At 35.7% G+C, this 25,889-nt stretch overlaps 1 protein-coding gene and 1 long non-coding RNA gene across 2 annotated transcripts in view; both read right to left on the bottom strand.

The window, feature by feature from the left end:
* Positions 1-18,629, bottom strand: part of LOC413562 (rho guanine nucleotide exchange factor 17) — a 124,029-nt gene extending 105,400 nt beyond the window's left edge. Inside the window, exon 1 of the mRNA XM_397003.7 lies at positions 18,401-18,629. The gene's annotated coding sequence lies outside the window, so the exon portion shown is untranslated. The remainder of the gene's footprint in view (positions 1-18,400) is intronic.
* A 2,624-nt stretch (positions 18,630-21,253) lies between these two features.
* Positions 21,254-22,610, bottom strand: LOC113219123. The gene is made up of 3 exons (XR_003305763.1): positions 22,472-22,610; positions 21,850-22,166; positions 21,254-21,753 (listed from the first exon to the last, which is right to left on the bottom strand). It is a non-coding gene; the product is annotated as an uncharacterized LOC113219123 (long non-coding RNA).
* Positions 22,611-25,889: the final 3,279 nt, after the last annotated feature.

The following is a 25,889-nucleotide window of genomic DNA, read 5'->3' as shown; positions in this document are numbered from 1 at the left end:
CAATCCCCGCACAACACAATATAAACTTATTCACACCTACGCGGGAATCACCATAGAAATACATATACGCCTGAGAAAAATCAAATTAGAAACTCTCTCGAAACGGAAATGGCATCAACGTGTATAGGAGCTTCGAGTTAAGTTCAGAAATTATAGAGGCACGATGGAAGTTTCCTGTCTCGGTTACGTGAAACGTCAGTCTCGGTTCTCCGGACAATGGAGAAACATGGTTTCAAGGCTTCAAGAGTTTGAAACGTTTTAATGATATACAGGAACGAGACGAACGCGGGGGCGTACGGATCTTTGGTAAATTGATCTTTCTAACGACTAATCCGACGAACAGTACCGTCGTTTCCCCGCACAAGGATCGGTGACCTTTTATGGAAGCTTGCGCTCGGCTATGGCATTTCAAGTATCCACCGAATGGGACACGAGTCGCATTCCCATTAGCCGAGTTGCCTTGAACTTGATTCGATCGTTCTTTCGTTGCGACGCGAAAAATCCTCTCGTCTATCGATCATCTATCGACATCGTACACCGATCAACCATCCTATTACGATTTCGATGGATAACTTTCTTGGATAAATTTGAAAATTCTACATCTATCTTAGAACAAAGATATTTAACGCGTCCTCCAATGTCGATTCTCACGTGATACAAAAAGAAAAGAATCCTTCTATCCTAGAATCCATCCAATTTGCAAATCTTTTCGAATCAAACATCGAAGCACGAATGTCTCAATTTTGATACGAGATCAGCTTCCAGCTATCGACTCCTTCTTTCATGAGTGGTCAATTTACATCACGAACAACGTTTTACCAAGATCGATACAGCGTATCTTTAAATTTCCGCTGGTACAACACTCGATTTCATTCCCTCGGCGAGATATTATTTTCCGTATGAATATATACACGGTTCAATGGGAAAGATTTAACAACAAGTTAGGTATCTAAATGGCGTGGAAGGCTCTTGCTCTTACGATAATCACGGTGTTACGTTACCAAACGAATCCGTTTAATTCGTCTGATAATTGGTGTATCAAGATGGTTTTCGCGTGTAACCCGTATCGCAATTACCAGGGGGAATAAAAAAAAAAAAAAAGTGTTCGTGATACGCGTGAAAATTGTCGGTACACCGTAAATGTGAGAAGTAAACGTTACAAAGTGAACGTCTCAATTTAGTTGAAAGGATGCCCGCGGCTGAGCAACCATTTTTCTTCCCGCTTCGCTATCACGAAAAGCGTTTACCGTAAAGTGTCCGTTATTCAACCACTGTTGCGGATCAATTTCCGCGAAACGGTCGACGAAATTAGCTAAGCAATCCGTCGATGGGAGAAGTCGATCCCCCCCCGTAATAGAGACGAATCGATCAAGTCGAGCGTGAAATGTGGCTCGAACAATCGGCGAGGAACGATGATCGCCTGGGTGAAAAAGTAACACGATCGAGCGAAAGGAAAGATATTGCGAAAATTTATTGGATGGAGATAGATCGAGGAGAGACTTTGAGAATTTATCCGGTGAACGAAATTGCTCTCTCGATGTTTCAATTATCCTTCTCACAGAGTGATTTTATTCCTTTACTTGCTATATTTGATATATATTCGCGATAACTTTTGAAAAAATTATCAACGATTTACGTCTCGTAGAAATAAATGCTTTCTTGAAAGGAAGTTTTAATTTTATTACAAAGTAATTAATTCCTTTATCTTCTCGAAAAAAAAAAAGGAGAGAAAGAGAATTGCAAGTGGGCGAAGCATATCGAGAATTGCATCACATCGAAGGTAATTCTGCCCCCAACTCTGCTCGACGGTCCATTCGATAGGATCGCGTGGGATTGATCTGCCCCACGAACCGTTAACGGTCGAGGTTGATAATGACGGTTGATGAAATGATTGAGGAAATCTCGAAACAGTAGCCGACCAATTTAGTTGTTTCGTACGGTTGCCCTCCACTTGTATCGTCGATTTCGACGAACACTTTTGATTATCCTCACCCCCTCGATGAGCCCGTTAAATGACGCAACCTAAATATCTAATGACGGTTAACACATCGGACGACACGTTTTATATACGATATTTAATTGAAAAGTGGACACGAGATTGGATGACGTACAGCTGTTTCATACATGAGAAATTATTGTACACTCGTGAAATGAGAAATCGTGTTCTTTCCACTTAAAAAAACGTTTTCCAGAGTATCATTACGTTTAATCTAGAAGAATTGTTCTTGTAATTGGCAGCTGGGATATAACACGAAATTGAGAAAGTTAAATTATACCGGGGTAATACTTGTGTGTACGCTTCTCGTGTGTTATTTTTAATTTCACTGACCACAGAATTCCTATTGCCGTATTTTTTTCTTTTTCTTTTACTTTTTTTTTTTTGTTCTATCAAGGTTACTTTCACATTTCTTTCGAATCATCGGTAATTTCGATATTCTCTCTTTTAATTTATGGCCATTTTATAACAACATGCATCGAGTTAATTTTTTTTTTTTGTTCAGAACTCATTTCATCGAGATAAAAAATAAAGACTTGAATTATGGAACGTAAAGAATCGGTATGATGTGAATGAATCTGAAAATTACCCGATAAAAAGCTAATTCAAAACTTACAAATGATCCCAATAATCTTTCAATTATCTCCTCCGTATCCTAAAAATCCACTTTTAACGCTCGACTCGCTGCGAATACTCCGCGTCGAGGATAAAGATGGCATCGTAATTGACGCCCTAGTCGAGGGGAAAATCGATTTCAAATCGCGGACGCAAATAAGGTGAAACGTTTGTGAACGGCGGTTCCTTATTTATCCCGTGTAAAATCCCGTTTTCGAACGATTTCGCGATCGTCGTCGACGCGAGACGATCCCTCGACTCTTTGAAAATGATTTCGCGTCCGAGTAACCGGCTCACGCTCTCGCCCATTAATCTAATCGATAAAATCGCTGGTAATCGATAGCCGACTGCACAGTCACGCCGCAATCGTGAGCTCCCACGTGTACGTAGTACGTTTGTTAAAGCGGCGCGAAATTGTATCGAACACAGCATGCTGAACGAGCTTTCCATCCGGCACACGCCTCGCGGACGTAGTGGGTCGTCGGTCGACGAGGGACAATCGTGGATGTCGAGTTTCTCGAAGCTAATGGACCAGTTCTGAATATATTCGAATACATTTCGGAAGATCGTTTTCTGTATTCTCTTCTTGGCAAATAAAAAATTAGGGGAGCAGAAAATATAAGTCGATTTGGAAATACAGGGAACGATACACGGCTATTAAAATTGTTAATTTTTAACTTTGTTGGCTTAAGAATACGAGAATAAATGGATTTTTATGCAAATATACGTTTCTCATTAATTCAACGATATAAATGAATATATTATATCTTTTTCTTTCGACTTTGAATTTTATTTTTATGATAATTGAATATTATATCAAAAAAATTTAGTATTCGTATTTTAAATAAAATTTCTGGTCGTAATATATAAAAATGGAAAAATTCCGAATATCCGTTATATTTTTTACATTAATATTAAATATTTGAACTTGTTTTAACTGCATAAGATTCTGCACTCTATTATACTAATATTAATTCTATTTTATTTAAATTGTAATTTAAAATGCATTATAATCTCCAAACAAAATTTCTGTGAAAATATAATAAACCGAATAATACAATAAAACTTTATAAGAATAGATAGAAACTTAACGGAGAACATATTGCACATATATAACTTCTTTTCTTTTTCTTTTTTAATAATACGATTCCTATTTTTAAAGATTCTTTTAACTCTTTTTCTAAATTTAAAAAATCCATTAAACTTACGCGCATTTACCCACATTTTTATTTTTATGCCTGGCAAATAAACTCGCTTATTATCAATCCATTGTGAACGATCCCCATCTTTATTACATTTTTATTATCGATAAAACGATTTCCATCCATCCATGGTTAAAAATTCCAAGCGTAAAAATTCCCACGTTCGATCAACAAATAAAAATCAACAAATAAAAAAATCTTCCTCCACGTCATCCGTAATATCGGCTACCGTTCCCGACCCGACCACACAATTTCATTTAAAGCCCACACATACACGTGCAACAAATCGGCAAGATTGCAGCATAAAATCATTTCAACTCGCGCAATAAAAATTTCTTATCGCAGCCGCTCGTAAAACTCCCTTTACTGGCAATAATTGTCGTTCAACGTTGGCGTGGCGACGGCCAATTGACATCCGATTATTCGCGAAACCGTGCCACGGGACGAAACACGGAATCGGTTATTAACACCTCGGCCGATTTTATTGGCCGCGAATCGTTCGCCCGATTATGTCGTTACACGTTTCCAGATACCGATCTAACCGATCGATCTCGGCCACGATTGCGACACCCTCCCATTTCTATTCTATCCCAATCACGAAATCACCAACCACCACCATCACCATCATCATCTCGAACCGCCTCATTTTCCTCGTCGATCCGTCTCTCTCGTTGTGTACGTACAATTGTTTACGTTCGTTTAAAGTTATTTGTAGTTTCGCGGCCTCGAATATCTCACCGGTGATTTTATCTGTCAGATCGGGGGGGATTACTATAAAGATCTTTGTTTAAACGAACGAGGATCGTGGGTGTACCTGACAAGCCAGGAATCGTATTGTTATCTATGGAGGAAACCGTAGCGGGTTAAACGGCTGCGCCCGTTTGATCTCTCGATTACTCGATACACGATGGATCGATCGAGCTTTGGAACGACAGGATCATTAGTGGCGTATAATTGAAAAGCGAAAATCCTGCGTGTCTTTCTCCTTTTTCTCTCTCTTCTCTTCCTCGAGCTTATTTATTTTCCGGAGAAGGATGTTTTAATAAATAGACGTTGCACGACGATAACGGTGTCGATTCGGGAAAAAATGAGAGCTTGATGGATTTGCGAGCGGGAGAATATGCGTGGAATGATCTCGAGACGAGGTTTTATTAAATCTATAGGTAGTAGTCGGTTTAATAATAAAGCGCGCCACCTAATTCCTTCGACTTCTCCTTAACGATTTCTCGATAATTACGTTGTAATAATGATTAACGAGTGGCTTTCGGTCCCCGTGTACCTCATTAATTCTCGATCACGCAGTACGGAAGTAGAGAAGTTATCGGTAATTACCGGTGGACACAGAATCGTTCGAGTGATTAATGCACGATAGGTAACGTAGCTGTGTGCCAGATATTTTTTTTTCCCCCTTTTTTTTTTTTTGGATGTGAATATCGATTAAATTTTGCTCGTTAGAAAATTCTCCGGGAGAGGATTTCGAAGAATGGTATTTCGAAAAGAGAGAATCGATAATTTATACGTTATATTCTCGCGCAGCTTAATGAATTCGAGTATTAATCGCTTGAAAAATACCATTATCGGAGGAATCCAGCAGTTTTTGTTATAAAATTATATATACCACAATGCTTGGTAATACGCGTTACTACTCTCCAACGACTTTCCAAAAGCAGTGAAACGTTTCATTCCTATAAATTCCACCATTTTCTCCGCCATTCCGTTAAAACTCTCCCTCTATAAACCCTGATCTCCATACGGTTCTCCTCTCCCTGTATCTATCGTAACGACACAGATCTATGAAAAATATTCGCCAGGAATCGAGAGGCCGTTTAATCGGGCGGGACGATAACTATCGGTGACAGTGAATTATTACAGTTAGAATCGCGTAAGGCAGGGTCGATGAGGGAGCTGGTTGTTGACGACGCTCATTGAAATCGCTCGTCCCCGCAATTCTTACGCGCGTCCGATGAAATTCGATCGGAATGCGGCCGAACTAATGGCGACAAGTAACCAACCCGACAGATACTCGTGTCCCATTTTCTCTCGTCGTCGTTGAATGAAACAACGCCTTCGAACAACCGACCATCGTCTCGCGCATATACAGGGTGTGTTTCCTAGTTTTCGAGCCGAAGAAACAGGAAAAGAACATCGATCTTCGAGTTGGAGTAAAAGTTCCAATAAAAGTGGAACTGTGAAAAAGAAAATCTTTCCAGATGATCTTGAAACCCAAACAATGTAACGAAATCGGTAAGATCTTATTTTTTGCGTTATAAATATTCAAAGTGACGCGTTCATTTTTTAATAATATTTAATGATACATACACGCGTGACAATAAACTCTGGATTAAAGGGAATGACATATACGAAAAAGTAGGGAACACCCTGTATAACTCGAATTTCACAATCCAGGCGGAGAGATCTTTATTCCGCTGCCAGGTCATACACGTTTAATTCGAACGTTTTAATACGCTTCGAAGCGAAACGTTTCTTTCTTTTTCTTCTTCTTTTTTCACGAAGAAAACGTGAAACTCGATCTATCGAAATGTATCGCGGCATTACAACCGTGTGCACTAGCTCGCACTCGAAACTTTCTTAACAGCTCGACGAAACCGATAAAATTGCGAGCGTAAATTTCACACACGCGGTGTTGTCCCCGTGTTGTTCCTCGAGAGCGCATTGTACTACACTTCGATCGTAATTTCATCGCCGGGCTAAAAGAATTCACGCACGCACTTTCACCGCGCGTTAGGGGCCATCTAGGTTGGCCGGGACGAGAATTTGAAGAACGTTTGACGGCGGGTTTTCGAGCCGATTCTTAAACGGGTATCTCGAGATTGAGAAGACGGGTCAAAGGGTTTCGGTTTCGGTTGGATGATCGGGCTGCGACGTTTCTGGGAACGTTTCTCGCGACAATGATAATCGTAGCTGTGACATAACGTCATCGTGGTGGTCTAACGGTGTTGGATGAAAGGCTCGGTTGAGGAGGAATGTAGGTGAAGTTATTATTACTACGGAAATTCGAGATGTCGGAACACGCGTTTTGAAAGAGTTTATTGTTTGGCCAACTGGTAATTGGTACGTGAGAAGTTTGGTCTCTGAAATTGCGGAGAAATCGTGGGAAATTAATAAGTTTCGCTTTCCTGCTTCGATACAATTGTTCCACGATTCTTGTGTACGATTAAATAATAATTGCGCGCTTATTAAATAATCCGTGTCATAATTCGATAAGCGAATAACGAGTCAATGATCGGCAAAAGAGAACAAAGGTATCGTGAATGTTGAAAGTCGCTTGGCAGATATCAAAGAATCGATAAATTCCTGCACGAATCATTAGTAGAGCATTGATTCGCGTCCGAGCATATCTCGAATTTATGATTCAACCAATAACCCTTCGATTATTCTTTTATCGTTTCCAACGACGTCCCAGTAGAAGGTAACGAAACACGAGGGACGATTTCCCGATTTAATTTTCCAATTAAAATTCCAGGCTGGAATGGAAAAAACGTTGCCACCAAACGTTCCTTTACACGGGTCTCGCGCGTGGATGATTCGTAATTTATATCGGCGATAGTATCACGGCGGTGTTAAGTTACTGATAAAGAGCCGAACTCTGTGCAACAGCCGGCCCATCAAGTACCACGCGGGTAAATGCAAATCGAACATTGTCGGTCGTTTTGCAATTATCCAGCCATCAATTGCCGTTTTAATCCCGAAACGCGGATCCTAAGGTAGCATTAGAAAACAAGTAGCTTTCTATTTACGGTAATAAGCAATAATTTTCTCACGAGTTTCACTTCTTACGGATCCTTTGCTTCTCCTAAACCAACGATTCGCACACACACGCGTCGAAAAAAGATCCTCCAACTCCGAGTGATAAAAAGTTCCACGAAACGGAAACTCAAGACACCGCGGGGTATCCAATTTCGTCCCTCGACTCGTTTTCATAATTCGCCTTGAATCGCGTTCAATCTCGCGCGTGCGTTCCAAAGCTCAAATCTGAGAAAATCACGCTCGCCTTTCCTCCTCGCGAACATCGGCACACGAACGACCCAATTCTCGCGGATCCACGGTTGTCAATCGGATGGAAGGCATGCGGTGGTGGTGGTGGTGGTGGGCACGGAACGAATGAGGATGAACGTTGGCCGACTGTTCAACGTACGATTTCCTGATTTTCGTGGCAATTTACCGCAATTTAACGCCCACGCGTGAGCCAACTGCAAAGTGCACGTAGGCCGCGGATAATACGTGGCCGCGTGTTTCTGCGCATCGGCCAGATGGACTTTGTTTAACCTACAAATCAGTGGGATTCGGATACGTGGGCGAACAACAGAGAATCTGATATCGTGGCCGTGGACAGTTAATCATCCTTTAATTAACGATGCAAGGAAGTGGGAAACGAGGTAGGGAAACGATTGGCGAACGGGTTGAGAAGTCCATTAACGTGGGGGAATCGTGGATAATTGATCGGCCGGTTGAAATCGAATAACGTTGCAAGTTTGCGATTTTTCCTTTTTTTCTTTTTTTCTTTTTGCGGACTGTAGAAATGCTTGGAGAGAATTGATAAATGGCCAAGCGATCGATTCGACTTAGAAACAACTTTGTGCATGGGAAGTTTAATTGATTTCAATCACCGACTGTTTCTTGTTTTTCGGTTGGATTCTCGTTACCACGTCGTAGCTAGTGTGTTTGATAAAAACTATCGTTAATTTTAATCGATATTCGAGTCAACAAAAATAGATTAAAATAATACCGATACTTTACTCAGGAACGAAAAAAAAAAAAAATTAAAACTCAATTAAATGATTGAATCTCGAGCAATTAATTTTTCTTATTCGTGAATATTTATAAATTCATCGCCTCGATGCTTCGATTAACCGATGGAATTCACCAAGTTTTCTTTCGATTTTCAACGGATTTAAAATCGATGACTGTTTCAACTACATCTGCCGATCGGAATCGTAATGACGATCATTATCAATTACATCACCCCGTTGCAATCATTCGAGTTAACTCGAGTGTTGAGAAATCCGAGGAACGATATACTCGTTAAAACTACCAGTTTTTATTGCCTTTCCATCGACTCGATAATTATTTTATCCTTTAATTAATTGGAGCATGCTCGAGTAAACATCGAGTGAACAACTTGGAAAACCGCATGAATGCAAATGCAAAGGATCTAAAAAAGCAATACCAAGTTCATAGAATACTGATAAAATACTCTGGTTGTTATTACCTCCTCGAGGCAAGTTTCGTAGTAAATAAAATGATATCGATTAAAGTTAATGGGTGAAAGACGTTCCTTGAATGTCGAAGATGGAGCAACTTTATCAACTTTTAAATTTTTCAAATTTTCAAAACGATAAAAAAAATCTTCAAATACTAAAATCGACGCTTCGCTTACTATTCACATCTTTATAAAATTTTCCAAATGGAATTATTAATTTTTCCAATTTTAATTGGAATTTTACACGATTGATAAATAAGCACGGTATACAAATCAATTCAAGTATCAAAACGCATCGCTAGTTATACCTATTAAACGGTATCACGATGCAATTAATACAATCGCGTTTATCTAGTTACCATTCAAACCACCCATGTTTATTATCTCCACTTACATTATCTCTACCGCTGATTCCGTTAAACCTCTACTTTATATCCCAATTAATTAGAGCGCCAATCGTCTCCCATAATTACAAAGCTTATCGTCCGGATTACAACGTCCACTTGAAACGCAACGGAACATAATAAAGTCCGAAGGAAATAAAACGATTAGATCGATCGAATAATACGGCCAGATATCGTGAACGATTGCAACAATTTTTTATACTTTTTTTCTCTCTTTTCATAAGATTCCACTCGTGGAGCGTGATCTAAACCGTGGCTTAAGTACGATTAAGATAGAGACCGCGAAACAACATTGTTTCCATCTTCTCGATATATACATATACGAACGATTATCTCGTATCCTAATAACTGATTAGCAAATCGTTTTAGCTCGAACGTAGTGATAATGAGCGTAGATAGTGTAACTATACAATGGAACAGAGAAACGGGAGAGGAATGCTTCATAGCAATGCTTGTTGAGAGAAGATGTATAAAGTGTTTCGAAACATTGTTCTTCGAATTTATGACGATTTGATTATGGTGATGGAAATTTAATGGTTGGTTTACCTATATGGAGAGTTAGCTTCGAGTTCGCATTGGAACATAGATAGCGAGATACGCGAAAGAATAATGCGGACAACGGTATGTGTTCAATGTAATGTCAGTGTTTGTGATATAAATTATAATATTTCCTAGAGAATACGGGGGAGAGAGATCGCGAGGAGATGATACGGCCGATTAACGCGTCCTTCCCTTTCGACTCGATACCCGAAATATCGATAAACTATCGGCTATCTTGGAATCGTTGCTCGAAAGATCTCGAAAGATATAATCTCTCCGCTTTTTATCACTTTCTCCCAGATTGGAAGGAAAGCGTGGAAGGAAAGGATCCGAAAGATACGAGTTTAATTCAAACGATATTTAACGATCGAAACGATACGGTGTTAAATCAATTTTGTGGGCAATTTGCGTCAAAAATTTATACGTTTATACCTATTCCCGTCATATTTACATATCATGGGATCAATTGTCACAACGTTCGAACTTTCTACGAAATCCATAAACCATCCATCCTTCCTTCTTCGCCTCTCTCGACCACTTTCTCGACTTTCCACTTCCCAGTAGTAACGTCAATAAAAAAGTGATCCGCTCGGAGCCAGGAACAGCCACAGTCGATCGATAGTTTATAGTTCGTGCCATATTTTCTATCCGCGACACCGGTTGCATCGGTTACATCGCCGATATATTCGTATCCCAGCCACCGTTAAGGTTACCTTTATTGCTTCCTACCCGAAGAATTATTTTACCGCGATAATTATTTGGTTACGTCCGCCGTGCAAAACGTCGACGTTTATGTGCGTGCACGGTTGATTTCCTGGCCGCGTTATTACTGGACGAGTACTGGTGTGATCGGCTGGATTAGGTCGATTTCTTCATAAATTTCACGGGTGCAAATGCGAGGAAGCGGCGAGAATTTTCTCGTTCCGTCACTCGACGACCAGCTTGAATTCATCCTCAAGTGTCTAAACGGTTCGTAACGCGATCGTTCGCTTTTATCGCTTCCTGCTTTTATTGCAATTTACAGATTCCACGCCGCGGTTTGGCGTGTACACGCTACTTGCGGGAATTGAGAATGACGATATTTCTAACGGAAAAGCGGTAATCTCGCTTTCTAAGAAGCGTTTCAGTCGGTGGAGGAGAGTTAAGATCGAGTTTAATGATCATTGTGCTATACGGTTTTGATTTACTTCGACTACTTCTTCTTTTTTCTTTTTTTTTTTTTTTTTTTTTTCGATAAGACGCATTTCGATCTCTTAAACGGACTGCCATTTTTACAAATACAATACGAGAAATACTTTCCTTTTCTTTTTTTTCTTTCCTATTTCTCGATTGCGCGAATTCGTTTTATTTTTATCTTGTTTATAAATAAATACACGAACGAATGTTACATGTTAGACGAACGAGGCAAATAGTGTAACAAGTAAGTAATGGCACAAAATTACAGACGCACATTACGACATATTCCGTCATCGTTATAAAAACAATTTAATAATACCTATTTCAAACCTATAAACTACTTCAGAATAAACAGGGAAAATCTGCAGTCTAAGAGTTTAAATTAAGACGAGTTATGATTAATTTCTTATTTTTTATTCTTAATCAATTAAAACGTGATAAAAAATGTGAAAAATTAAAATCTGTAAATTCATCGCGTGATTCAATCCTTTTTTTTTTTTCTTCTAATGTAACGTGTTTAATCGAGTCTCGATATATGTCAAGAAATAAAAAAAAAAAAGAAGAAATTATTGGAAGGGAACGAGGATTTAATTAATAATGCAATTTCCATCGACACATTCTTCCTGGTTCGTCGAGCGTTCGATCGACTGCTTTTCCGATCGATTAGACCGTAATACCGCGGTCTATATTTAATCACACAAGCCAGTCTCGACTGAAACGAGGCATCAATCACTTTCTCGATTAATCAAGAAAATTCAAGAAAAATCTTGTGTCCTAACCACAAACTGGATAATAGACGTGACATCTCGTAAGAACTTTGTGTATGACATGTTCTGAAATATTAACGCAGAAATTTCATTTGTATCGTTTACAGAACACGGCTAACACGAATAAATACTTCCTCTTTACCCGCGAAAATTTAAAATTCCTTCGCCATTTCCAACGAGATAAAAGATACCATTATCATCGCGCTTTCACCGAGGACAAAATTTCGCCCGTACGTTCAGGAAGTCGTTTGATAATCCGTTTATCGAGTTGATATTTATTTTTACAGGTGGTGTTCCGGTTGCAATGCATCCAACTCGAATAGCAGAAAAATTGCGATATCGCGCTGCAACCACATCTGGGTAAACCGTATTATCACCGAGGTATCGATGTGTACGTGCATTTCTATGTCGCGACATCCTTTATTCTCGTCGTTTCAACTTTGTGCATTATATATTTTGCAAATAAATAACCGTTTTAAAGATCGAAAAATTATTATCGATATTCTTATCTGATTAAGAAAAGGATAAAACAAAGATTTTATACGACGAACAAAAATTACGTAACGAGATGTTCCTTCTGATAAATCATCTTACTTTTCCGAATAAATAATCAAAAGAATAGTAGAACCACGAGAAAAAGTATCGTCTAACTTTCTAATTTATCAGTCCATTTTGAAACGTCTATTTTTAAGATGTAACAAGAGCACGATGATTCATCCTTTGTGAAATTATCGGCTAGACGGTTATCTAATACACAGTTAGTTGTCAGCCTTCTCAATTATGCATCGACAATCTGTCGATTAATTAACCTTCCGCTCGGCTACTAATTATCAGCTGACAAACTGGGGAGTTTTTCGATCGCGATACACTCGCCCACGCGGCAAGATAACACGTTTATGCAGCGATCTTTTGCACAATTAAGCGAGACATATCGGGTGTCGTGTAGCTGCACGCGAGCAAGTATGTTAACGGTGGTGCATAGTATATGTACACGTGTTCTGGCAATGCGGTTGGGGATATCACGTGTAATACACGCCACGTGTGTCCGGCCTATTCCATACGAAACAATGTTTCAAACACGTTTCCAAAAACTCTTAGATCACACGTATGCAATAATACTTCAGAATAAATTCGGAATTATTTACAGTTTACCATTTAATTAATTAATTTGTGATATAAGATAGGAATACCAAGTACAAATACACTCGCAAAACTAAGAAAATAAATCCTAACATAAATCAAATTCTTGCAGTGGATAAATTTCCATTCGAAAATGATTTTCAATTCCATAAACCTATCTCTATACCTCATACTTCAAAAGCGTACTTGCGCGTTTAAAAAATTCTCCATTTCTTTATTTTTATTTGTAAAAATACCCACGGTATAAAAATACACCGCTCTCTCCAATGCAATCTCTCGCGGTTACTAAAAGACCCAGCGACACCGGTTAAATGGTTAATAAACTTCCACTCGGAAGTTTCTCATCCCCATAAACCTTCAACTTCTCCATAACCTCGAGCAAGCGATACTTCCCCACCGATACATCTGTACATTTCACCCGAGTGGGAGAGAACGTATGTAATGATACCCGGCGGTCGCGCCGAGCAGCGAGCATCCTTCCGTCCCTACACCTTGAACCTACACCCGAGCACAATGTTGATTAAAATTGCAGTCAGAAGTCTCGAGGCCGTGCGTGACAAGAAGTTCATCACTCTTTACGCGTGGGATTAGCGATGCAAATTTGCACTACCGCGGGACATAATTGGCCGACATTGTGCGTTCGTTAGCCGAGCATTCTGCCGCCTATCGGTGGCGGGACAAATGTGAATGGCCGCCATCTAATTGAAGGAACGACGGTTTCCCGACGTGTCGCGGTTTTCACGGTTCGAGGGGAAGAGAATGGGGGAATGCCGGGGCTCGAATGCCGGAAACGGTGGAGTTATTTTTTTTTTTCTCCTTTATTTTTCTTTTCTTTTTTTCTTTTTTTTTTTTTCTTCTTCTTCTTCTTCTCATTGATTTATCCCGTGACGAAACATCCGTGCAAACGTGGCGGTAGTAGGGGCACTTTAATTAGAGAAAACCATTGTGCCGCGTCCTTTGGAAGAGTTAACTGCGTGAAAATTTATATGAGAATGGGGAGGGAAACAGAAGTGCGGATAGTAGGAAGGAAGAATGGAAAGATCGGGATAAAGTGTTTTATTGTATACTACCTTTGTACGTATGGTGGCTATTGTCTTGTTTGGCTCTTTGTGAAGGTTTGCGAAGCTAACCTTTGGATGGAGAGGAAAAAGAAGAAAAAAAAAAAAGAAAAAAGAAGAAAAAGGTATGCTTGAGTGCACATTATATGGAAATTCTTATTTGTAGCAGTAAAATTGTAATCTAATCTGTCGACCAAGGTAGAAATAGCAAACGCGACCCGTCTTTTCCTTGTATATAAAATTCCGTCATGCCAAATCGAGCGCGAAGAAATTCCATGAAAAGTTTACAATTGCGTCTCTTTAATAACCATATATATATATATGTATACACGATGATTGCCTATAAATCGAATTGTAACAACGGAGGGAGGAAAGAGAGGAAAAGCATCGAACGACGCTCGAAGACGATCGAAACGATAAAATAAGCTGGTCGTACGCTATTTATCCGCTCTCGCGGGCATAATTAATATCATTATTGTGATGTCAACGGGAGGAAAACGGTACGAGCACGTCGAGCGTGTGTTACACGAGTTGTATATACTGGGGACTAGACAGGCTACCGCGCGGTATATGCTAAATACGATCAAACAACGTTGTTTTATGCTAAGTGACCCCTGTCACGTCGAGAAAGACAATGCCGCTTGTCTGTTCCCCGCGAAATGCATCAGGATGTTTGCTCCAACGAGCTGAAGAAATCCCTTTGCACGAATCGCGGCCTTTCTCCTACCTTTCCTCGCTCGAACAAACCTCTTCGTATCTACTCTTCGTCGAAGCCCGTTTCGATTGCGACCGTTTAAAAAGATTAATTGCAAGACTCTCGCACGAAGGATCGGCGACTTTTTAAAAGAAATTCGACGACTGGAAATTGGAAAAGGATCGACGCAATTGATCTTGAACTTTTTTTTCGAAGAATTATTGGAAGATTGTTAAAAGAAAATATTGGAATCAAAAATATTTGTCGAAATCGTGAGACTCGCCTCGTTAAAGGGAAGTGCATCGTCTCTGCATCGTGACGAAACAATAGACTGACATTTCTTTCCAAGCTTGAACAAGCTTCGTGAGTGAAAAAGGCGGATAGCTGAGAAGCTATATAACGATACGAAGATCCCTGTCGCGTGATAATATATCGATAGGTGTTCGTGGTTAACGAGGTACCTGGATCATGGGTCGAGCGTGCCAATCGATTTGACACGCACTCGAGATCTCGGGGCGCCGAATAATCACCTCTCATCTTCACCGACGACGCCTTAACGAGATGACAAAAAGGATCGTGCCCGCGGAAATGTTCGAGAATTGTAACTTATTCTCCCTTCGTATTTATCATAAGAGTTTTTCATTTCCCTTTTGGAAATGATACGTTTCAAACTCGAAAAAATCTTTGATTAATTTTTCTCGAACGAATTTAGAAGTGAAAATTTAGCTTGGAATACTTTGATATCCGAACGAAGTTCGAAATAATCCTTTTTCCATTTCTGTTTTAATTACAAATTGAAACTCGTTAATATTCGTGGAAAAAATGAATTTGATATTCGTTCAAAAATATTCTCCCCGTTCAAAAGTTTCTTATTATAAGATTCGTTTCTCGCCATCCTGATGGTTTTTCAAAGCATAGATTAATAATAAATAAAATTTGTAATTTTGTATTCTTATTACTCCTTCGAAAAATGACTTCGGGCAAATGAAAGCTTGGACTCGGCTTAATTACGATTCCGGTTGATTCGAACAAAATTACATTCTCCATTCCGTGGCTGAGGCGAATCCCGGCGAGATTTCAGGTTAACTTCGGTGTCGAGCATAATTTGCACAACGTGTGCATGAAAATGTTGAGCGCAAACCAGCACGGTTTTCCGCGTAACCTTTCCGCGTAAAAGAAAAAAAAGGCAGATGGATGGCTCTCGTTTTCTATTAGCGTTATACCGCAAAGGAGTTTCTAATCTCCGTGAATTGGAGCTAACAGCTGCGTGGAAAACGGCTTTCACGAAGGAAACGCTTTCGTCCAATCTCCTTCTTCAACTTGCGTCGAAGAGAAATTACATCGAACGCCAAAATTCGCGATGAAATTCCTCTGAATCGAGTAGAGGAGGAGGAAGAGAGGCGAGATGGGGGTGGGATGGAAGAAACAAGAGGAAGGCATTAATTGCGGCCGAGAATTTGTTGCATCGTTAAAGTATCCACCATTGTCACGAACCGGCGATGAATCACACGCTGGCCGTAGCATTGTCAAGTGCGGCCATAGTAATTTATCGCGTTGCTGTTGATCCTGTCCGCGGTGTCCCTTAATGTCTTCGATTTGAGCTGCGCGCCGGGTAAATTGTACGAGGGATGTTGCGATCACGAAATAGTTGCAAGTGTAATGAGAATGCTTAACTTCGAGTTCTCGATTATTAATCTTGGAATAAATTGAATCTTACTGTGTAACGGTACGAACAATATTTCGAATAAAAAATTACTTCTTGAACATTGTGCTCGAGATAGGAACAAGATTTTAAAAATGAATAAAAGATATTATCAAGCAAACTAAAATAATTAAATTTTCTTTTTGAATTTCGATTTAAGCTATTGTAGACATGTATGGAGGAAGATCATGAAATAATTGCAAATATCGCGAGAATGCTTAATTTTAATAAGTTCTTGATAACTAATTTGTATATGATTGAATTGAATTTTGTTTAATAATAATTAATTTTTGAATAAAAAATAAAAGTAAGAGTATTACTTGAACAGGAATAAAATTTTACTCTTAATATTTCGAGCAAATAAAATTCGAATATTTTCAATCTAGATATCCACGTTGTAAAATTTTATTCTACTTCCACACACGATTCACCCTTCCCTTTCGTTCTTTATTATCATCTTTCTGAGGGCCAGTCGTTCGATACTGATTTAAAGAACCGTGGCACGTCGGCTTCTTGTATTCTTAAACGGTGCCCGTCTGAATTTCTGACTTGTCCGAACATAAATTCTTGGACGGGGAACAGGCGCGAGTTTCTTCGCAGGTTGAATTATGAATTCCGCTCTGGTGCAGAACCCCTTTATTCTTCGATCTCCTTTGAAGAATCGGTGAAACTCGGCCCGTTCGTATTACAACCACGCCTGGCAAAGAACACTCTCGTTCCTCTCTTTTTTAATCTTTGCGACCTTGTGCCCGACACATTCCATTTAGATTCGAAGATCCTAGAGTCAGGTTTGCAAAAAACACGAGTTCCAAGGAACGGATGCGATATAAAACTACCTGATTCTTTTTCTTTCTGCACTTCTAAGAAATTGTAAGTCTTTTTTAAAAGGAGAAATCAACAGATGAATTCATTCCACTCTTTGTTATCTCATTCCAAGAAAATGATTCTCAAGTGCAATGTAAAAAGTAAATATAAAAGTTCAACGTTTCTTCAGATATTTTTGTTACTATCCAATTCGAATAAAATGTATCTTTTAAAGAGCTTTTAAGATACAAATATTAACAAAAACTAATTAATCGTTCATAAATTTGATTAATTTGTTTCTCAATAACTTTCTTCGATAATTCGTATCGAGTATTAAAACACAGAAATATAATAAGAAATATAATATAATAACTATATTAAATCAATCATATAAAATTTCATAAAAGATACAGAAAGAATTTGAAAACGATTTAAATTTTTTATTTGAATTGGAATAAATCGAGTTATCCGAAAGAATGCACGTAGGCTTTAATCGGTAAACAAAAGATCGGAATTTTGTTGTCCTTATCTTGTTCTTATCTCGAGCAGTATCTCTTACATCACAGATAAAAGGCATAACAATCGAATTTCTTGTGCAACCCACGATCCTCCTCAGTTACGATGCATTCACTACACTCGGAAAGCATCGATGATTTACGTAGCTGGTGCTATGCAAGCGGAACATCGGTAAACGAAGGGAATGGAAGTAGCAACCATCCAGATTTATCTGGATTATTATTAGATTAATGTTTATCACGCTCCATCTCATGATCTCCATTTAGATCCACTCTGAAGCGCGTGTTTCATATTGACGAAATATCATTTCTTCCTTGTTCGTTCGCGCAAAATGTTGCTTTAAAAACTCGAATATCTTTCGAATAATAATGCATATGTCTATACGCGTAGATGGAGAATTTATTTTTATATTTTCTAAATCAAATTTTAGTCTAATAATTAAATTGAACGGAAAATAAATTTTGCAATTGAATCGATTGAAAATGTATAATCGCGCGGTATTTCAAAGTACTCAAAATCAACGAGAGTTTACTTTCTTTTATTTAGATAGCCAATGTCTACTTACACGAATTCCAGCTGGAACTAAATATTTGAAGAGGCACGTTCCAAGGGGGAGGCATCTATTTCTACACGTATAATCCAAGGAACCGTACGTTGCCTGCTCCTTAACAGATGTGTGAAAGTTCCTTTCGATTTCTGCTACTGCTATTTTAAGAATCTTCATTGAAGAGAATAAAGGCTGCGAATCTGCAAATCTCGAGTCATTGCCTCTTTCACTTCAAATAAATACAATATACCATGATAATATCTTCTGCAACATATGAAGGAAGCGATAAAGCTGAAAAAAGAAAAGAATCTTCCACTCGTTACGAACCCGAGCAAAAAACCGTGAGTGGAATGTTCATTTTGTATCGCAACACTAATAAACTAATTTTTTTCTTAAAAAAATCAAACGCGATGAGTGCTTTCACAAAAATTTGCAATATTTAATTTACAATTGACAAAAAAAAACAAAAAAAAAGATGAAATATTCGCGAAAATCAATTATTTACGCAACACTATTCTACTCTGCACTCGAATTTAAATAACGCAACACTAATGGCGAAAAATCCAGCGCAGTCTCAATAATGACTGCAGTCGTACAATCACCCTTGTGGCTCTTTTAGCCACTTAAGGTGATTCAGGAACAGGAACAGAAGCACTTCCACAATCTTAGTGGAAATTTGGGCATTCAATATTCGCAACACTAATGCAAACGCGATTCTCATTGAACGCAACACTAATGCAAACGCGGTTCTCATTGAACGCAACACTAATGCAAACGCGGTTCTCATTGAACGCAACACTAATGCAAACGCGGTTCTCATTGAACGCAACACTAATGCAAACGCGGTTCTCATTGAACGCAACACTAATGCAAACGCGATTCTCATTGAACGCAACACTAATGCAAACGCGGTTCTCATTGAACGCAACACTAATGCAAACGCGGTTCTCATTGAACGCAACACTAATGCAAACGCGATTCTCATTGAACGCAACACTAATAAAAAATCGCGATGCCCATGATGACTGGATCTGGATGATGATGGGCCTGCATGCAATCGGCCAGACAACACAACACACAATTACTACGTATACTAAAACGAGCACAATGACAAAATAGTAACAATGACTTCCCATCCTGTGGACTCAAAAAACAGATCCAAAAGATGAGGAGCCATTCGTTGCAGCCCCTCTTCGTGACAGTTTGTCGAGGCCTCTTCGGTCTTCCTCCTTCGGGCGCAATGCCCGCTGAAACTTAAATCTAGGCTCGAGACTCACTGATCGCAAATCAAAGAAAAAAAGAAAAAAAAAAGACTAAGTCGCGGAAGCTAAGTGCGCATGGACGACCAACGATCTTAAAGATCGTCGATCGTACACGCGCAGAATCTCGAGCGCAACGTTCGTTTCGAATTTACCTCGCGACCGCGACCGCGGAAATTCGAAAAATCGACGAATAAAGCCAAATACGAATGGCATGCTCCATTCGCATATTCCAGCTTCATCCTCCATTTTTCAAATTATATTTCCTGAAACAAGTTGTCACGCGAAAACGCGCCTACCCGACCAGAGACTGTGACAACCTGCCCGGCCCTACCTACTTATAATTAACAGGCACACCAGAAATATACTACCTATCCTACCTAGCCCTATATTTAAAAAATGGCAAAACAGGCATACCAACACATTCATTCCACGATTCTCACGCATAATGCTCGGGCGCAAAAGCCTACACTAGGGAAAGCGTCCCGGGACACCTCCGACACCCGAGCTTGGCATACAACTTGCACACTCTAACTTTACGTACCATTTTCCTGAAATCAACTGACGATGGCTAGTGACCATTGCGTGGAATGCGATAAAAACACATAAGATATATATGTATATATATATATATATCTCAATTTTAATTATACTTATTAATATTTATTAAATAAATATATACGAATATATTTTTTAAGGCAATTAAATTACTAAAATAGCATGAAAATTTAATCACCATTGACCATTATCATTTTTAAAAGTCAATTTGAAAATAATTATAATATTGCGTAAAAATATTGTTGTTGAAAATGTTATGATGATATTAATCGTAAATATTTTAAATATTTCAAGTTATATATATGTGTTATGGAATGATAAATGAAACGACGCAATTCCACAGCCTAACCACACACACATAATGCGGAAAATACGTCGTGCACGATACACTAACGCATCGTCAGTCGCTAAAAAATGTTTATTAGCTTATAAACTAAGATCATCATGCCCATCGCCTCTCTCTCACCCAAGTAGCACTTGGGCACGTGAGTGAGATCCTGGCAATAGACATGGAAGGGGTTAAACCTGAAAATCCTGAGCTAAAAAAAAGTATTAGTGCGAATTTAACGGGCTAAAATTATATCATTTTATTTCATTCTTTAATAAATATTTTACTTGATAAATTTAATGAATTATTGAATCATTAATTTTAGTAAAAATACAAGAAAGTAAAAATACAATGAAAAAGATATTTATTTATAATAATTAATAATAAAAAATAATTGACTCTAAATGAAATTTTAATGAAAATAACCTCAGGCGATCTCTTCATCAAAGCATATATTCGAAAATGAAAAATCAATGTGCAAAACTTATTGCTCTGATTCAGAAATCTACCTGTCGCGAAATATCTTCTTGCACATAATATTTCATACGTTTCTTTTTACGGAGGAAATTAAATATTTTTTAATTTAATTTAAATATTTATTATAAATTTATAATATATCAAATAATTACGTATTACGATTAAAAGTAAAACTGAAATTTGTTTATTATATCACTAATAATAATATGCATTTTATTGTATAATCGATAGTTTTATTCGTTATATAACAAAGTCGGAGAACATTCTTCTTCACTATGAGAGATTTAATTAAAATCAATCCAATATTTCTCATTTATTTGAATATTCCTTTTTACTACTAAATTCATATAGTTTGATGCATATAGTTGCTTAAGCTTTATTTTACAAATGATTACAGAAATTATTTCAACTATAAACAATCAAACTAATTTGTATCGTTCATACTAATCATATTAAAATATTATCTTAAAAACGCGACGTGCAAGAAGATCTATCCTGATCTAATAAATAAAATACAAAGAAAGAAATGTTACTATTCACGGGTATGATAAATACCCGTGGTCATTGTGCTCGTGCAAAAATCTACGTATACAACCAATCATTCGTGTCGATTCGGATCTTTCATCCTACGACATGATTGAATGACCGGAGGAACATAAATGCATGCGACTCACCAATAGATGCGAAGAATCTGCATTGTCGTGGCCCAAGATGTCATCGTCAAAGTAGTCATCATCAGGAAGTGGAAACTATAATAAAATATGAAACATTATGATTAAAACACAATACAATTATTAATTAATTATTTAAAAAAGTTGAACTGCAAAATATATATAAATAATTACCTCTTCGCGTGGTGGATGAATACCCTATTCCTTCGAGAAACACTGACTCTACCCTGTACCGAAAACGAATATTTAAAAAAAAAAAATAAAAAATAAAAAATTACCGTCGATTTAAAACATAGGCGACGAGCAAACACTGACTCTAATTTCGCGAATAATTATGACAATTTAATTAAAGTTATTGTGCACTAAAATATTTAAAAAAAACTGTTACGAAGCAAACACTGATTCTATAGACCGCATTGCACGCGGTCACAAATATTTTTTAAAATTGAAGTCCAATAGAAATGTTCATAAACACTGGCAAAGTCAGGCATCTTTAACAAAATATAAAATATTATATTAGTATTAATTATTTTTTTAACAATACAATATTGATGATACATAAATATTGAAATAATAAAAAAAAGAGTCTATTAAAACTTCAAATTTTAATATGAATAAAGATTAAATATCTAATAAATTGTAATAACGATAACAATTTGTAATAGAAAAGACCGAGAATCTACTGATTTTATTTTAATGAAATTTTAATTTAAATTTCTTTAAACTAAAGATTGCTTATATTTTTTAATCAATAATTAAAGCAAAAAAATAAATAAAATTAAATAAAAATAGTTACCTCTTCGCGTGATGGATGACTGCCTTATTCCTTCGAGAAGCACTGACTCTACTCTGTACCGCAAACGAATATTAAATATAAAAAAAAATAAAAATAAAAAACTATTAACGCGTCCGTTTAATTTACAATCGACGAGCAAACACTGACTCTAATTTCCCGAGTTTGATAAATAAATTTAATTAGAGCTATTGTGCTCTAAGATATTAAAAAACTTACGAAGCAAACACTGAATCTACCGATCGCATTGCACGCGATCACAATAATTGTCTGAAAATAAAGCAGTATTAGCTGGGGGGGGGATATATATATATATATATATATATATATATATATATTCTATCAAACATTTGTTCCAGAAAAAAATTGCCATTTCTATTGAAAATATGGATTGATTATTATCAACATTTTTATGAATAAAAAAATAAAAAAGTTTAAAAAATGAAATTATATCATAAAAACGATCGAATAAAAATAGAATAAATACATACAGTACGCAAATGAAACATCAAATTTCTTGAAAAAGTACGATGGCGTCCATATTGAAATTTTTCCCGCCTTTCAAATTATACCAGTCAATCAGGTAATAATCTGTACGAAAGAAAAGAAGAATTTTCAAATATATATATGAAATAAAATTAATCGATCATATATTAAAATAAAACAAAAATCAAGCACAAATTCCATTTTAAAAAGGCATACGAGTTAATTGAAATCTTAACTAAAATCCTAACCGTCGACGAATTACCGTTAACGAATTAGAGGGGGTGGGGGGAAGGGGGTGTATGCGCGCGCCGCAAGTCTAAACCTGTCGAAACCTGTCGAAGCATGTCGAAATATTTCGACGTAATAAAAAACGCGAACTCTAAAATCCTTGGAAAAGCGATATTATGATAACAAATGACCCTCGAAGCATTGAACAAAAAAGAAAAAAAATATATAAACACTACGGAGTGATGCAGAATGTATTTAAGCGCAAAATACGTGTATAATATGTATATATATTTAATGCGCAGTATATCGATATATTTCGAATATAATAAAATAAAATTCATTTTATGCACGTTCGTTTCAATATGGACAAAAAAATTACAAAAATCTATTCTAAATAAATTTATTCTAATAAATTTATTCGTTAAAAGATATATTAACGTGAAAATCATCAGTTATAAATCGTTGTAATGTGCCCGATATCACCGATCTATTTTTCCTTCCAAGCTATCCCGACAATAAAACGAATGAATTCTTTCAAATAAAAATTAAAATCGTAAAACAAATGCATAAAAAAAGTATACTAAAATGAAGCAACAAGTGAATTCGAATCCCGATTCAACGAAGCACGAAATACCGGTAATGTCGACGGAAACTATCGATGGAAAAAACGCAAAAAAAATCCCAAATATTAACTAATTTCTACACTACAATAATAAATAAACTATTAAATAAACAAAAATGATAATAATTTATAAATTTGATGATAAAATATGATCAAAATTACTTACTGCGCAGTAGAATTTTCGAAGCCGGCAGCGACGACACGTCCACTCACTATCACTTTCCACAGAAAACTGACCCCCGCCCGCCAAAATTTTCTTAGGAGCCCTCTGATTGGCTGACATCGTATGATTCGATAATCGAAATCGCATAAAAAGTAATAAAATATTAAATAATATATTTTATTTATTTTAATTAATAATATTAACTAAAAAATTAATTTACTTAAATATTATTAAATTTTAATCTATTATTTATTCTTTTAATTCTGATATATATATATATTTTTTTTATTTATTTATTCATTAATTTATTATCGATTTATCGATTATCGATTTATCGATTTATTTGCTAAATTATTCATTTCTCTAATGATTTATTTTTAAATATTTTTATAAATTTCTTTAAATTATTTATTTATATACACATGAAATTAATTATTTTTCATTTTATTATTTTTTGTACAATTATAAATTTTATAAATTTATTTGCATAATATAATTGTTTATATATTTATTTATTCATTTGTATAATGATTTATTTATAGACATTTTTATAGATATTTATAGTCCTGTTCACTCAAATATATATCTATTTATTTATTTATTTGCTCATTTTTTTGGTTATTTATATATTTATTTATTCATTTGTGCAATGACTTATTTGTATATTTTATTAATTATGTCCATTTATATATGCATCAATATATTTATTTTCTCCTTTACTCCTTGATTTATTTAGTTATTTTATTAGTATTATTTAGTTAATTTATTTTATTTATATATTTGATCACACATTTCATTAATTAAACTTATTTGTGTAGATCTTTTTATTAAATTTATTTATATATATATATAATTATTTTATATATATATATATATATATTTATTCATTTATTCCTTTCTTCATTTAATTATTTATATATTTAATAATTCATTTGTCCATTAATTTATTTGTAGACCATCTTATTTTGTTCATTTATGTATGTATCAAATTTATTTATTCATTTAATTATTAATATGTTTATTCACTAACTTATATAATGATTTATTTGTAGACATCTATATTTTGTTCATTTATCTATTGAAAAATTTATTTATCTATTGCTTCATTTGTTTAATTATTTATATATTTACTAAATTATTTGTTTAATGATTTACTTACAGACTTTTATATTTTATTTATTTATATATGCATCAAATTATTTATTTCTTTATTTTATTTATTTACATATTTATATATTGAAATTATACAGTATAATATTTTATAATTTAAGTTATATTATAAAACATATATATATATATTATAAGGATATTATAAGTATACATAAAAATTTAGATATAAATTTATAGAAATAATTTGATGCAGATATAAGTAAATAAATAAAAAAAAGTCTAGAATTAAATCATTCTATATAATATATAAAATGATTAAATATATAAATTACTAAACTAAAATAATAAATATTTTTTTATACATATTTTGATACATAATATATAAATGAACAAAATAAATCTATAAATAAATCTACAGAAAAATGAATATATAAATATATAAATAATTAGATAAAGAAAGGAGTGAATAAATAAATAATTTGATACGTAAATGATCAAAACAAAAAATCTACAAATAAATCAGTAGACAAATGAATGAATAAAGAAATCAATAAATAATTAAATAACTAAAAGTGTAAAAAAGTATAAATAATTTGATACATATATGAATAAACAAAAGAAAAAATAGTCTAGAATTAAATTATTATATATAATATATAAAATGATTAAATATATTAATTACTAAACTAAAATAATAAATATTTTTTTACATATTTTGATACATACTATATAAATGAACAAAATAAATCTATAAATAAATCTACAGAAAAATGAATGTATAAATATATAAATATATAAATAATTAAATAAAG

The sequence above is a fragment of the Apis mellifera genome, linkage group LG1 (assembly GCF_003254395.2).
Source record: "Apis mellifera strain DH4 linkage group LG1, Amel_HAv3.1, whole genome shotgun sequence".
In the NCBI taxonomy this organism is placed as follows: domain Eukaryota; kingdom Metazoa; phylum Arthropoda; class Insecta; order Hymenoptera; family Apidae; genus Apis; species Apis mellifera.
The sequence above is the reverse complement of the archived record's forward strand: the minus strand, read 5'-3'. Positions and strand labels throughout refer to the sequence as shown.